Genomic DNA, 12,925 nt, shown 5'->3' with positions numbered 1-12,925 from the left:
ATGCAGATTTAAGACAAATCGTGCCACTTCGGTGCACTTAACAGAACCGCCAGCACCCACCTTTTGGATTCTGGTGGATGCGGCCGCTGCTTGTTTGCATGCAAATCACCCACAATGCTCTGAGCAGCCTGGCCCGGAGCTTTCTTAAGTCCATTGAAGAGAGAAAGGCTTTTTTCTCGACAAAGTTGTCTCATGTTTTTGTCTTTAAAATACGTGGTTTATATATGAAGACTTTATTTATACGTTTAAAAGTAATTCCTACTATAATCACCCTAACTGTAGAGAAGAAAGAACTTTGGAGACTTATATAACTGGCAATGGAGCCTTTCGCTTCGGCTGGTCCGAGTGCAGTGGTGTTTACAATTAATTGATCACAGCCAGTTACAGATTTCTTTGTTCCTTCTCCACTCCCACTGCTTCACTTGACTAGCCTTTTGCTGCGCGTGGGAGGAGGTAGGGGCCGCAATTTTTTTCCCCTATAGGCCAGGCAACTACTAGTTCCTGACTGACGGTTTCTTAAACACACCAGTAAACGCATTGTGCATGATGAAGACCTGCCAGGAGAGAGGACTGCTAGACAGCAGCATTTGGGGGTCTGCTTGGATCATGCTGAAAAGGAAGGTCCTCTTGTCTCCAGATTTTCTTGGAAACAGGGGGAGCCAGGGTTTAGGTGACCTAGGGAATGAACCACGCTTCATGTGCCTCCTTATCCCCAGTGTCAGGTGGGCGGGAGGGAGGGCAGGAGAGCAAGGGGGTAGCATAATGCAGTGCAAAGAGCACAAGCAAGTTGCAAAGTAATTCGCATAGCATGCTTCTGTGTCACTCTGTAAAGCAAAACAATGTATATATCTAGAAGTTTTTGTGCACAGAAAACACTGAGAAAGATGACAAAGGAAATCCCAAGGATGTTATGGTCTGGCAGAAGGGATGCTTTAGTCTCTTCTGAACCCTCGACAAACTGCCCGTGGACCCTTATGCATTCTGCCGACTCTGTGGTTCATGGTGTTAGCTCCACGCCCTGGGTCCACCAAGCTTTGCTTTTCCAGTAAAACATCAAGATTTTGGTATTGAGAAAAATCCCCTTTCTCTTTTCAAATGCCAGGTTTTTGCAAATCAAGATCATTTTGGCTTAATAGTGTATGCAAATACACTAGCAAATACATAGCAGAATATACCATGCAATATTTGGGATATACAAAAAAATCATTGTTATCTTAGCATCTTGTATTTTATTTGGCAACCCTATCTCAGTCACATGAGTCTCAGGAAAGAAGTAATGCTGGACACTGTTCCTTCTGGAGTTATTCTATTACTCTGGGCCGACCATTCATTATTGCTTCTCAGGTATTACTATCTGGCTAGGAATCCTCAGGAGAGGAGACACATCTCATCAAGACTAACAGGGTTGTGCAGTCCCCTAGCCTACAGGATGAGATTTTCTTAGGGTCAGAGAAATTGACTCTGCTCTCAAGTTCCTCTGTGTCCCTGTTGACGTTTATTCCACCATCAATTACTTATATCCCCTGAACCCGATCTCATTTTATTACCAACCTATCTGGAATTGCTCTAGATTTGTGTTTGAAGGCCATGTTTCCATTGATTGGGTCACCACAGCAGTTGATTTATGGCTTTGTTGCCATTATTTGTCAGGGTATTTTTTTTTAATGATTTATTTATTATTTTAGAGAGAGATACCAAGTGTGGGAGGAAGGAGAGAATCTCAAACGGGCTCCTACCCGAGCGTGGAGCCCGCTGCAGGGCTCCATCCCAGGACCCTGAGCTCATGACCTGAGCCAAAATCAAGAGTTGGGGGCTCAACAGACTGAGCCACCCAGGCATTCCACTTTGTGAGTTTTTCACTGTGGGGTAGCAGAGAGAGCTCTTGAAGAAGAAAAGTTATGTTGGTCCCACAAGTCGTGAACTCTGTGGTGGGCCGTGAGCTACCCATGTGTTCTCAGAGACTCAGTTTCTTCATTTGTGGAATGGTAATGTCTGCCACACTAACCTAACTGGGTTGTAAAGAATATTGTGAAATGAATAATATGAACATATTTTGCATCTTATAAAATACAGTACGAACAAGGGATTTTCTTTGGCAAGTGTAGAGCATTTGGCCATCGCCAACAGACCGTTGTTTCCTCAGAGTATCACTCATTGCTCTTCAGCCATGGTAATCCTGTATTAATTGCTGGTGTATGGTCATAGCGTAATCAATTGGCTTGAACAGGCCACTGTAGGTAAGGTGGTCCGCCTCGTATGTGTGTATCTATTACTGAGGAAGCAGGGCAGTGTACAGGAAAGGGCATGAGATTCAGATTGAGAACACCCACCGGAGCCCTTGGTCTCTAAATCCTAGGGTGCTGCTCATAACACTGTCTTACCTCCCTATGGGGTTACCTTGAGACTCCACAAGACAGTGCTCACGGAAGCACTAGGGAAATCCAGTGTGTTCCCGGATTGCCTACACCTATGAGAACCTATGAGAACAAACCAAATAGCTTCCTTTATTAGATACACATTTGTGGCCAGCATATGGCACTACACCTTGCTTCTGACCCTGTTAGGAATTACACTTCTAGGGTGCTTGGGTGGCTCAGCCCGTTAAGTGCCTGCTCTCCACGCACGTCATGATCCCAGGGTCTGAGGATCGAGCCCGCATCCCGCTCGATGGGAAGCCTCCTTCTGGTTCTCCCTGTCCTTTTGTCTGCCTGCTTGTGCTTTATCAAATAAATACACAAAATCTTTAAAAAAAAAAAAAAAGGAATTACACTTCCATTTCGTTAAGGAGAAAGGTGAATCAGTGTCATGACTCCTGCTTACAGAGGAGGAGGCAGCTGAACGGGTGCCAAGGTTACACAAGAGTGTAAGGGCAGAACCAGGATGACAAAGGGACTCGGAGGCCCCACCTGAGTGTCCCACAATGTGCTCTCCCTTCTCTACCTTCTTGTCTGTTCCCAGACTCCCGGACTTGGTTTTTCTTCTTCCTAAATGTTTCCTCCTTGAGAATGTCCATATCTCTGTCTTCAAAACCTAATGAGATTGTCAACTTTGAAATGTCTCCTAATTTTGCCCATTAAGTGTTGTGTCATCACGTTTTAGTCTCTCATTCTGCGGATACTCAACACATTTAAAAATCCTTGCACATCATCAAAGACTTTTCCTTTGGTGCTTGGTTTGGTTTGGTTTGCAAATGACATAAGGAATGCAGAAATCAAATGAAACCCCACTCTAACATAGGAACCCCCCACCCCCCGATAATCTAGCAACTGCACTACTGGGCATTCACCCAAAGGACACAAAAATACAGATTCAATGGGCATTTGCCCCGGATGTTTCCAGCGGCATCATCAGCAACACCACACTGTGGAAGCAGCCCGCATTCCTCCACTGATGAACGGATCAAGATAGGGTGTATGTCTGTACAATGGAATGTTACTCAGCCATCAAAAAGAATGAAGTCTTGTCATTTGCAACAACACAGATGGAGCTCGTGAGTTCTGCTAAGTGAAATAAGTCAGAGAAAAACAAATACCATATGATTTCACTCGCATGTGGAATTTAAGAAACAAAACAGATGAACACAGGGTAAGGGGAAAAACCAGAAAGAGAAGGAAACAAACCATTAAAGACTCTTTATGCTAGAGAACATATTGCCGGTTGATGGAGGGAGGCGGGTGGGAGCTGGGCTGCAGAGGCGATGGGGATTCGGGAGGACATTTGTCCTGATGAGCACTGGGTGCTGTTCCTAAGTGATGAATCACTGAGTTCATCACTGAACAGCAGGTTAACTAACTAGAATTAAATAAACATTGGAGAAGGGGAAAAAAAGAGTTACTGGCAGGTAGCAGGAATTCAATAAAGATTTGTGGAATAAAAAAAACCACGCTATTAAAAAGTGAGAATAATAAAAGCCTTTTTATTTCCTTTCCTTGATCTCTTAAAATATATATACTACCTTCATCATCTCTATTTGATTTGGGGGGCAGGGAGGAGGGTCTGTGTTGGCTTCCCAAACTCATCATTAGGTCCTAAAGGTGAAGGGCTATATTTTTAAATATCGTTTTGTATTTCCAGCCCTTACCTCGATGATACAAACATAGCAGCACTACTTGCTAGTGTTGACTTAATTTTTTTTTTTTTTTAGGATTTTATTTATTTATTTGACAGAGATCACAAGTAGGCAGAGGCAGGCAGAGAAAGGGGGAAGCAGGCTCCCCGCTGAGCAGAGAGCCTCGTCTGGGGCTTGATCCTAGGATCCTGAGATCATGACCTGAGCCCACCGCTGAGACTCAGCCTGCCAAGCCACCCAAGGGCCCCTTGACTTGAAATTTTTGTAAAGAAAAGGGGAGAACGAATTTAATGTGGTAGGGGGAGGGGTACTCAGCAAAAGACCAGTCAAGTGCAGTAGTGAGAAGGGGGGAAAGAGTAGAACAAGGAGTTCGATCTGTAACTGACTGTGAACAATCAATTGAGATAACTCACTACCTTCGGACCAGCCAACTAAACCTTTACTGCTTAAAGTATTTAAGGCTCAACATTTTGCCCATTTTTAGCTTACAGTGATATTTTGGTCGTTGTCCATAAATAACTATATTCACAGTATCGATTATATGCATCCTTGAACAGTTCCTCGGTGCATCTCGTTATAACAGCTAGATAAATGTATTTAACAACCAGAATCAGATGCACTGCGGAGCATCCTGGGAAAGAGAATATAAAATTAGCATCTCGTCACTAGGGCGTCTCTTTTCAAGTCCCGTTTGTCTGGAGTGGCTCAGCCAGCCCAGGGTTCTGGAAGAGCTGCCCAATCAGCGCTGACCTCCTTTGGCTGTTTACCCCATGTGACCCGTGGGACAGCCCCTTGAGGTGGGGAGAAAACTCGGAGGTGGAGGATAGAGTCTCTGCTTGCGGGGGGTCTGCAAGACCGTGCAGAGCTCCACCCCCTGGGAGCGGCCGCTCTTCCATCCTGGCAGTCGCCTCCCTCCAGAAGGGCAGGGATGCCACCCCAGAGCCCACGATCCCCACTCTCCTCCTCCTACAAAAACCAAACTGAGAAAACGGAAACCACTACAACAACAGAAGGAGGAGGCATCTGAAACAACCCCAAACCCCTGGACGCTGCTTAGAACTTAAGAAATCAAAGAGACAAAGCACAGAAGCCCAAGGTCAGAAGCAACGATGACTATGGGAAGGCAAGTAGAACAGATTTGCGTTCAAGTGTCAGGCCAACCTCAGAAAGACCCAGTTTGACTTCAGTGCAAAGAACAGCAAGAAGGAAAGGAATCTGGAGCAAAAGGGCAGGAACATTCTGGAACTGGAGGTAGAGAGGTAGAGGGCGCAGAGTTCACAGCTCTGTTTTGCTCCCTGGGAAAAGCAGACCCAACTATAAGAGAGCATTCCAGGGGGGCAGGAGGGCAGGCAGCTCCCTGCCCAGACAACATACACCCCTGGGTGCTGATGGGAAAGCAGAATCCCTGTCTGATTCCTTTTGGTGCCTAGTGCGATGTCTGGCATACAGCAGGTGCTTAATAAAATGCTGATTGAATGAATAAATGGGATTACAGAGAAGGAACAACCCCAGGAAACTAGACACAGGGAAATACCTTAATTTTCAAGAGAAGAAAAGAGAGTAAGAGTTCCATAAATCATAGACAACCTGTCAAGTGCTGTTGCTTTCTACCAAGATTCTCGAGTGGATTACTAAGGAGGTGGATACATGTATACTGGGAGGCCAGTGGAAATTAACATGAAAAAGTCACACAGGCAAAGTTAATTTCTGTTTTACAATTGGTGTCCCACTCAACTGCTTACATCTCTTACTGCGTCTTTGTGTGGGTTGGGTTGGGGGGGTGGGGGGCTGGAAGTGATCCCACAGGCAGGCTCAGAGGCTGCTGATAGGGCTGGATGCCATCCTGGGAGAGGGGCACTGGCGCTGTGCCATGGGACTGTTCCTTGGCTGGATCCTGTCTAACCTGTTTTCATCAACCACATGAATGAAGATGGCCCTGGATTGATGGCACCGTCGACAACACACTCTGAGAATCAGGGAGACACCAGGGATTTACCCCATGGGCTCCTATCCCATCATCCGGGTCCTAGATTTGACCATCTACTAGCCATCCGTCTTTGGATGAGTCACTTACTTGCTTGTGTCTCAGTTCCTGATACAAACTAACAATATAATGGACACAAATGAACACAGATGAAGTTCCCCTTTTCAGTTAAAAATTAAAAAAAAAAATAATAATCCGGCCAGATACCAGATATGAGAATGTCACAAAGTGAAAATGCAAATATTAGCATAGTTATGCAGAAGTTGGCTGTCACTGTTCCTCTGAGGTATGCTCCAGTCAGGAGGTACCCAAAGTCCAGGGGACAGTTTTTCAAAAGACAACATGGCAAACTAGAGTGTGCCCAGGGGACAGGGACTGAGGTGGTTATACACACTTCCTTGCACATTCTTGACTTCACAAAAACGCTTTCAACGTAACAGGGCGATGGTTCCCAGAGAGTTAAACATGAGCTACCACACAACCCAGAAGTCCACGTCTAGGTAGATACCCCAAACAGTTGCAGGCAGACACTCAAATACACACACACATTCCCAGCCCCACTTTTCATAGTGGCAGAAACATGGAAACACTCTGAGCGTCCACCAGAGCATGAATGGATCCCACAACATGCGATGTCCCTCCAGTGGGAAATTATTCAACCATAAGGAGAAAGGACACCTGCTACCGCTTGGGTGAGCTGTGAAAACATCACACTGGGTGGAAGGAGTCAAGCACAAAAGGTCCCACCGTGGAGGATCCGGTCATGGAAGATTTCAGAATAAGTAAATCCTTAGGGACAGAATGCAGACTGGTGCTTGGTAGGCACTGTGGGAATGACATGGTAAGGAACATGGAGTGTCCTTCCCAGGCGAATAACACGTGTTGGGACTAGATGGAGGTCATGGCTGGACAACATTGCGAGTGTGCAAAATACCATGGAATTCTACACTTTAAAAGTCAACTTTATGTTCTGTGAATTCTACCTCAATGTTAAAAGATGCTTTCAACAAACCATAGCCATTCGATTTGGTCCTCATGACAAGCCTGTGAAGGCATAGGGTTGGCAATGCCTAGTCTTATGGCTGAGACAAATGAGGCTGGAAGTGGTTTGGGGGTTGCCCCCATCAGTAACTAGCTGGGTAAGGGTCAGGCTGGGTCTGGACCAGGGAGTCTACGATTCCTGGCCCAGCACAGCCCATCCACGGACCTCCCTGCTTCCCTGTCACCTCCCACACTGTCCTGCTGGCTGGAAACCCTCCTCTGGGGCCATTTGTAAGGTCTGTGTTTCCTTGACCTTGAACTTGCGGCCTCATCAACCCTGCAAAGTGGGCAGGTCCTTCCTCCTTTCCTTCCTTCCCTCCTTCCCTTCCTGGAAGCCACATCCATGAGCTGGACCAGGGGCGGGGGGGGGGGGGGTGCACCTGTAGGGGGCAGGTCCCTGGAGGTGATGCAGTCACTTCTTAATGTTATCTTATGTAAACAGTGGAGCTACTAGATTGCAGACCTTTCTGCACACTCCTGGGTCCCAGCTGCTCGTTGCCTCCTCGTGTGTTGCTGCCCTGGATCCCAGGGAAATGAGGAAACAACAAAACTGGAGTGGAGGGGCGCCTGGGTGGCTCAGTGGGTTAAAGCCTCTGCTTTCGGCTCAGATCATGATACCAGGGTCCTGGGATGGAGCCCCACATCGTGCTCTCTGCTCAGCAGGGAGCCTGCTTCCTCCTCTCTCTCTGCCTGCCTCTGCCTACTTGTGATCTCTGTCTGTCAAATAAATAAAAATCTTAAAAAAAAAAAAAAAAACTGGAGTGGAGGGGGGACCCTTAAGATCGGCATGAAGAGGGTACCTGGGGTCCTAGGATCGGGTCCCACATGGGGGCCCTGTTCAGCGGGGAGTCTGCTTCACCCTCTGCCCCTCTCCCACTCGTTCTCTCTCTCTCTCAAATAAATAAAATATTTTTTAAAAGTCATACGAATATGAGAAACTGGTATACCAAGAAGTCGTCTTCTTATGACCCCGCTCCCCCCAGGGTTAGCTGGAAATCAAATGTCTTTCCTTAAGCCCCTCTTGCCTTTGAACTGGGAAAATAAAACTAAATTACCAGCAACAACAAAATGAAATAAAACGACACCCCCTGCCCCAGGGCTTCCACAGTCCTGGGAGGGTCCGTGGCACACCGCTGGCAGACCCTGGGGGCCTCAGTGGCCCTCTGCCTGAGGGTCAGTTCAAGTCAATGACACTGCACTGTTTTACCGACTCACTCAGGAGCTATAAGCACCCACCACCCACTGGGGGCCTAAACAACAGCCTGTGCTTCTCCCAGTCCTGCAAGTCCAAGATCGGGCGCCATCGGGATGGGTTCCTGGTGAGGTCGCCCGTCCTGGCTTGTGGACGGCCGCCTTCTCCCTGTGTCCTTGCCGGGGGAGAGAGAAAGCTCGGGGGTCTTCCTCTTCCCACGAGGACATAATCCTAGTGTGGGGCCCCACCCATGCCCTCATCTAAGCCTACTTCCTCCCCAAACCCCCACTGCCCAAAGGCCATCCTCTTGGGGCTTAGGGCTTCACCATGTGGGTTTTAGGGGGACACAAACATTCAGTCCATAGCCCTGGCTCTCGCTTGGATCTGCTTTCTCTGAACGGATCTCTGCTTGGGCAGGAGCGCTCTCAGGAGTGAGGATGGACCCACTTGGGTGCTCCCTGCTGAGGCCCCCAGATCGCTGTTCTCAGCCCCTCAGGTGCAGACAACTGCCGCTCCCAGGCAAGCCAGGCCCGGAGCCCTGAGTCCTGGCTGTCGTGGCCTCGTGGAGGCAAACTTGGGGGCCCCTCTTCCCTGAGAACTTGCGTCTGCAGCTTGGCAAGTTTCCCCTTAATCCTTCGAAACTCCAGGGGCTGCCTCCCCCGTCTCCCCACAGTCCCACACAAGGTGCTCCCAGCGGCCAGCTGCTGACGTTGGCGTGGGAGCGGGGGGCGGACAGGACTCTTCGGTAGCTTCGAGAGGACTTTCTGGTGCTCACCATTCCAACCGAGGCACCAAGTTCTAGCTCACACGGGAGAGTTAAAGCCTGGGAAAAAAATAATCAGTCCTGACTTTTCTGGAATTTGAACGGGCCATCTCCTTTCCAGGGCCTCAACTTCGGGCTTCTCTCCCTCATGGATTCCCTCCTGCTTTTCATGAAGGAGACCCTCCCCTTGGTCCCCATATCGGTCTTCCTTACAGTCTCACAGGGCAGAGGGAAGGGCCACAGGCATCAGGCTAGGTGACTGGGTCCCCTCGAGAGGCTCCTGGGACACGCCTTCACTCCAGCTGCTGGACTCAGGAACTTTCTTTGAAGAGCCAGGCTGCCAGGCGGCCGTTCTCTGACCTCCCCGGGGGACAACTGTGTATTGTAAGCGAACCCTTTCTGAAGAGAACATGGCTCCCTCCTCACTCCTTTGCTTTTCAAACCCAGAGGAAGGGGAGCCGGGAAGAAAGGACAGAAGGGAGGTGGAGACACTTCAGTCTGTGACCAGAGTGACGACTGCAGGGCCACGTGAGGAAGCTGGGAGCCTGGCAGCCGCAAGGTCACGGCCTCAGGAGCCAGGCTGGCGGCAGTGAAGGGGACAGCAGAGTTCGACACCCTGTGCTAAATCAGCAACGATGGAAAGCCTAGAAATACCAGGGCCTTGGAAACAGAACGCACAGACGAAGCTTCTAACCGTTTGTGGGACTGGATACTTGGAAGCCCCCTGGACCAACTCTGTGACTTGGGCAAGCCTACCTCTTCTCTAGGCCTCGGTTCCTAAAAAGGAGGGAGTGAGAAGGGTCAAGTTTTGGGCAGGAACAGCGGACGGACGTGGAGCCCCGCTAGCCAGTCCAGCCCCCAGGAAACTGTTGCTGTCTTGATGACCCAAACTAGTGTTGGGTGAGCAGAGGGCAGTGGTAACAAATGTGGTAGACCAGGTCTCCCTGTAGGGGTGGTCCACAGGGGCAGAGGAGTAACAGCAAGACTGACCAGCACGCCGCCGCCGGGGGGGCGGTGGACACTAGAGTGAGGGCTCATTAAAGGGAGCGTTCCCGCCTGGCCCAGCAGCCCTCCGGTGTTCCGATGTGAGGCATAGACCCTCCCCTGTCCCAGCAATCCACGTCCACATCCAAACTCCGCCCAAGTTCCAACGCCAGACCGAAATCTCCAGCTTTGCTGAACAAACTCGGTTTTTGTGGGTTTTTTTGTGGTTTTTTTTTTTTTTTTAGATTTTATTTATTTATTTGACAGAGATCACAAGTAGGCAGAGAGGCAGGCAGAGAGAGAGGAGGAAACAGGCTCCCTGCTGAGCAGAGAGCCTGATGGGGGACTCCATCCCAGGACCCTGAGATCATGACCTGCGCCAAAGGCAGAGGTTTAACCCACTGAGCCACCCAGGCACCCGACAAACTCGGTTTTGAAGACTTTGTTACATGCAGGGAATCCTCTGTGCTAGTTTGTTCCTCGTGATTACAAAACAGGAAAAATGAAGAGGGGTTTTACTGAGGTCTGCAGTCTCTAACAGAATCCGGCCCTCAGAAGCCTTTCCTTTGGTTCACAATAGTCTTGCTACCACAATCAGAAGTAGATGCAACACTGGAAAACTGGGAGACTGCACATTGAAATTCTGACTTTTCTTAAAAAAAAAAAAAATTATCTATATCTATATCTATCTATCTCAGGGGGTAACTGGGTGGCTCAGTGGGTTAAGCCTCTGCCTTCAGTTCAGGTCATGATCTCAGGGTCTTGGGATCAAGCCCTGCAACAGACTCTGCTCAGTGGGGAGCCTGCTTCCCCCTCTCTCTCTGCCTCTCTGCCTACTTGTGATCTCTGTCAAATAAAATCTTTAAAAATATATATATCCGAACAGCAACAGCAGACCCAGATTCCCACAGGCAACAAGTACCTCCTTCAAGTGGGACAGAATCACAAAGTGTACCCTGGTCATCGCTGCTCCCTATCGCCCATATGGGGAGTTAACTGACCTGTCAGGCCCCTAGGACACTGGAGCTCTTGACCTCTGACCTTGAAGCTCCTTCAAGTCTCCAGCCAACCCGTCATCTGTGATTCCGGGGCAGGACATTCTTGTAGCAGGGGGGGAAAGGCAGGATTTGTGATTCCTATACACCTGTGATCAAGGTGTGCGTTTTCAGTCCTACCTGAGCTGAGCTCACCCTTCCTTTTTATATATAAGAAAAGCTGGAAAGAACACAGAGGGCTCCTTTCCCACAGGATTCCTTCTGCAAGCAATAGCCGTCACTTCCTAAAAGGCCCCCTTCTCCATTTTTCAAACAAGTAGTCCTTTGTCCTGCCCCCTCTCTCTGCCAGGGCGTCTCCATAATCGAAGGTGGGAACACATTGAGTTGGGGAACTGTGCTGGCTCTGGGGCCGCGCCAAGTGCAGGGTGAGCTGTGGGAGCTGAAGGGGAGGAGGGGCCCACGGAGCCGGGCCCTGCCTGGTCCTCAAGCCTGGTCAACCCAGGGATCTGGTCCTTCCTTCCTCCCATCGTTCAGTGTCTCGTTACTACGTGCACAGACCCGGTACCCCCGGCCACCCCCCCAGCATCTCATGGTAGCAGCTTTCCCACGCTGCGTGCTTGGCACAGCTAGCCAGCCCTCATGTGGGAACCAGATGGATTCCAATGAGAGACATCTCACCTCTGTCAGGGTGCCCGAGGAGTACTGTCATGGTTATGTGCCCTCGGGGGTTAGTCCCTTCCCCCCAGCAGAAAGGCTCTTTGGAAGACCTAGGGGTACACCAGTAACCGACCATGGATGGGCTCAGGGTCACGTTTGTCCTTGTGCTCCCGGGGCACTTCCTGGCCCACCTCCTTCACCCCAGGGCCTGTCCACATTGATGGGGGTGGGTGAGGGTTAAGAGAGGTACTGATGCTTCCTCGGGGCCCCAGGAATGGGCCAGGGGAGAGGGGGTCACCACACAGCTCCGTGGGCCTGTGCGGTTCATGCTAAAGAAGCCGGGTCAAGTCCACCCTCCCGCAGAGTCCCAGGAACGCTCAGGGAGGCTCAGAGAGCTCCTTCAACAAGCCCCATTTAAGGTTTTTTGTTTGTTTGTTTTTTTAAGTTCTAGTATTTCCCAAGCCAGTTACTGACAGCACGTGTCTTTAATGGAGCATTTATTAATCTCCTTCAGAAATGTTCTTCCAACACATCCTGGGAAACGCTGGGGCCCTGGAAAAACTCTGGTTCTGACTTGTAGTTCCGACTTGCCAATTTGCTGACTTTGGGGAAATGACTTCATCTCCCTGACCTCCATCTGCTTCGTTATGTGACGGACGTCATGATCCCTGTCTGGCCTACAGTTCAGGGGGAGATGTGACTGTATTCGGGAACTTCTGAAAACTGCTACTGGGCTCCAATCCTGCCAGACCTGATTCCGTTGGCCAGAACCAGGGTCCACAAAGAATCTGCATTTCTTACGCACCAACAGACCCAAGCCCTCCATTTAGGGTCTACCTTGTCTGCACAACGCACGGTCAGTGGCCCCATTCTGGCCCATCAGAGCAGGCCAGAGAGATAAAGAGAAGAGCATTTCCCACAAAAATGGAAAAGGCCTCAAATTTAGCATTTCAGAGCTCTGCCCAGCTTCGCGCTCATGCCTGATGTTCTGTTCACCAAGTGCCTCTTTCATGCACCAGGAAACCCATCATTAAGTTGGCGCCCACGCGGTTGGAGACAATCACTTCTAAGAGGGGTTCGCCTTGGTGAACGGGAACTCAAACCTCAGCAGCTCCTGCCCTACCTGTGATCAGCTTGTGCCAGAGGCAGCCGAGCCTGTGCATGTGATACCGCACCCAGCCCTTAACGCTTCTCTGCAAAGGCCGGGTCTTCATCCCCTAGACGGGAAAATCAGCCCCGA

The sequence above is a fragment of the Mustela erminea genome, chromosome 11, assembly GCF_009829155.1.
Source record: "Mustela erminea isolate mMusErm1 chromosome 11, mMusErm1.Pri, whole genome shotgun sequence".
Lineage (NCBI taxonomy): Eukaryota > Metazoa > Chordata > Mammalia > Carnivora > Mustelidae > Mustela > Mustela erminea.
The sequence above is the reverse complement of the archived record's forward strand: the minus strand, read 5'-3'. Positions refer to the sequence as shown.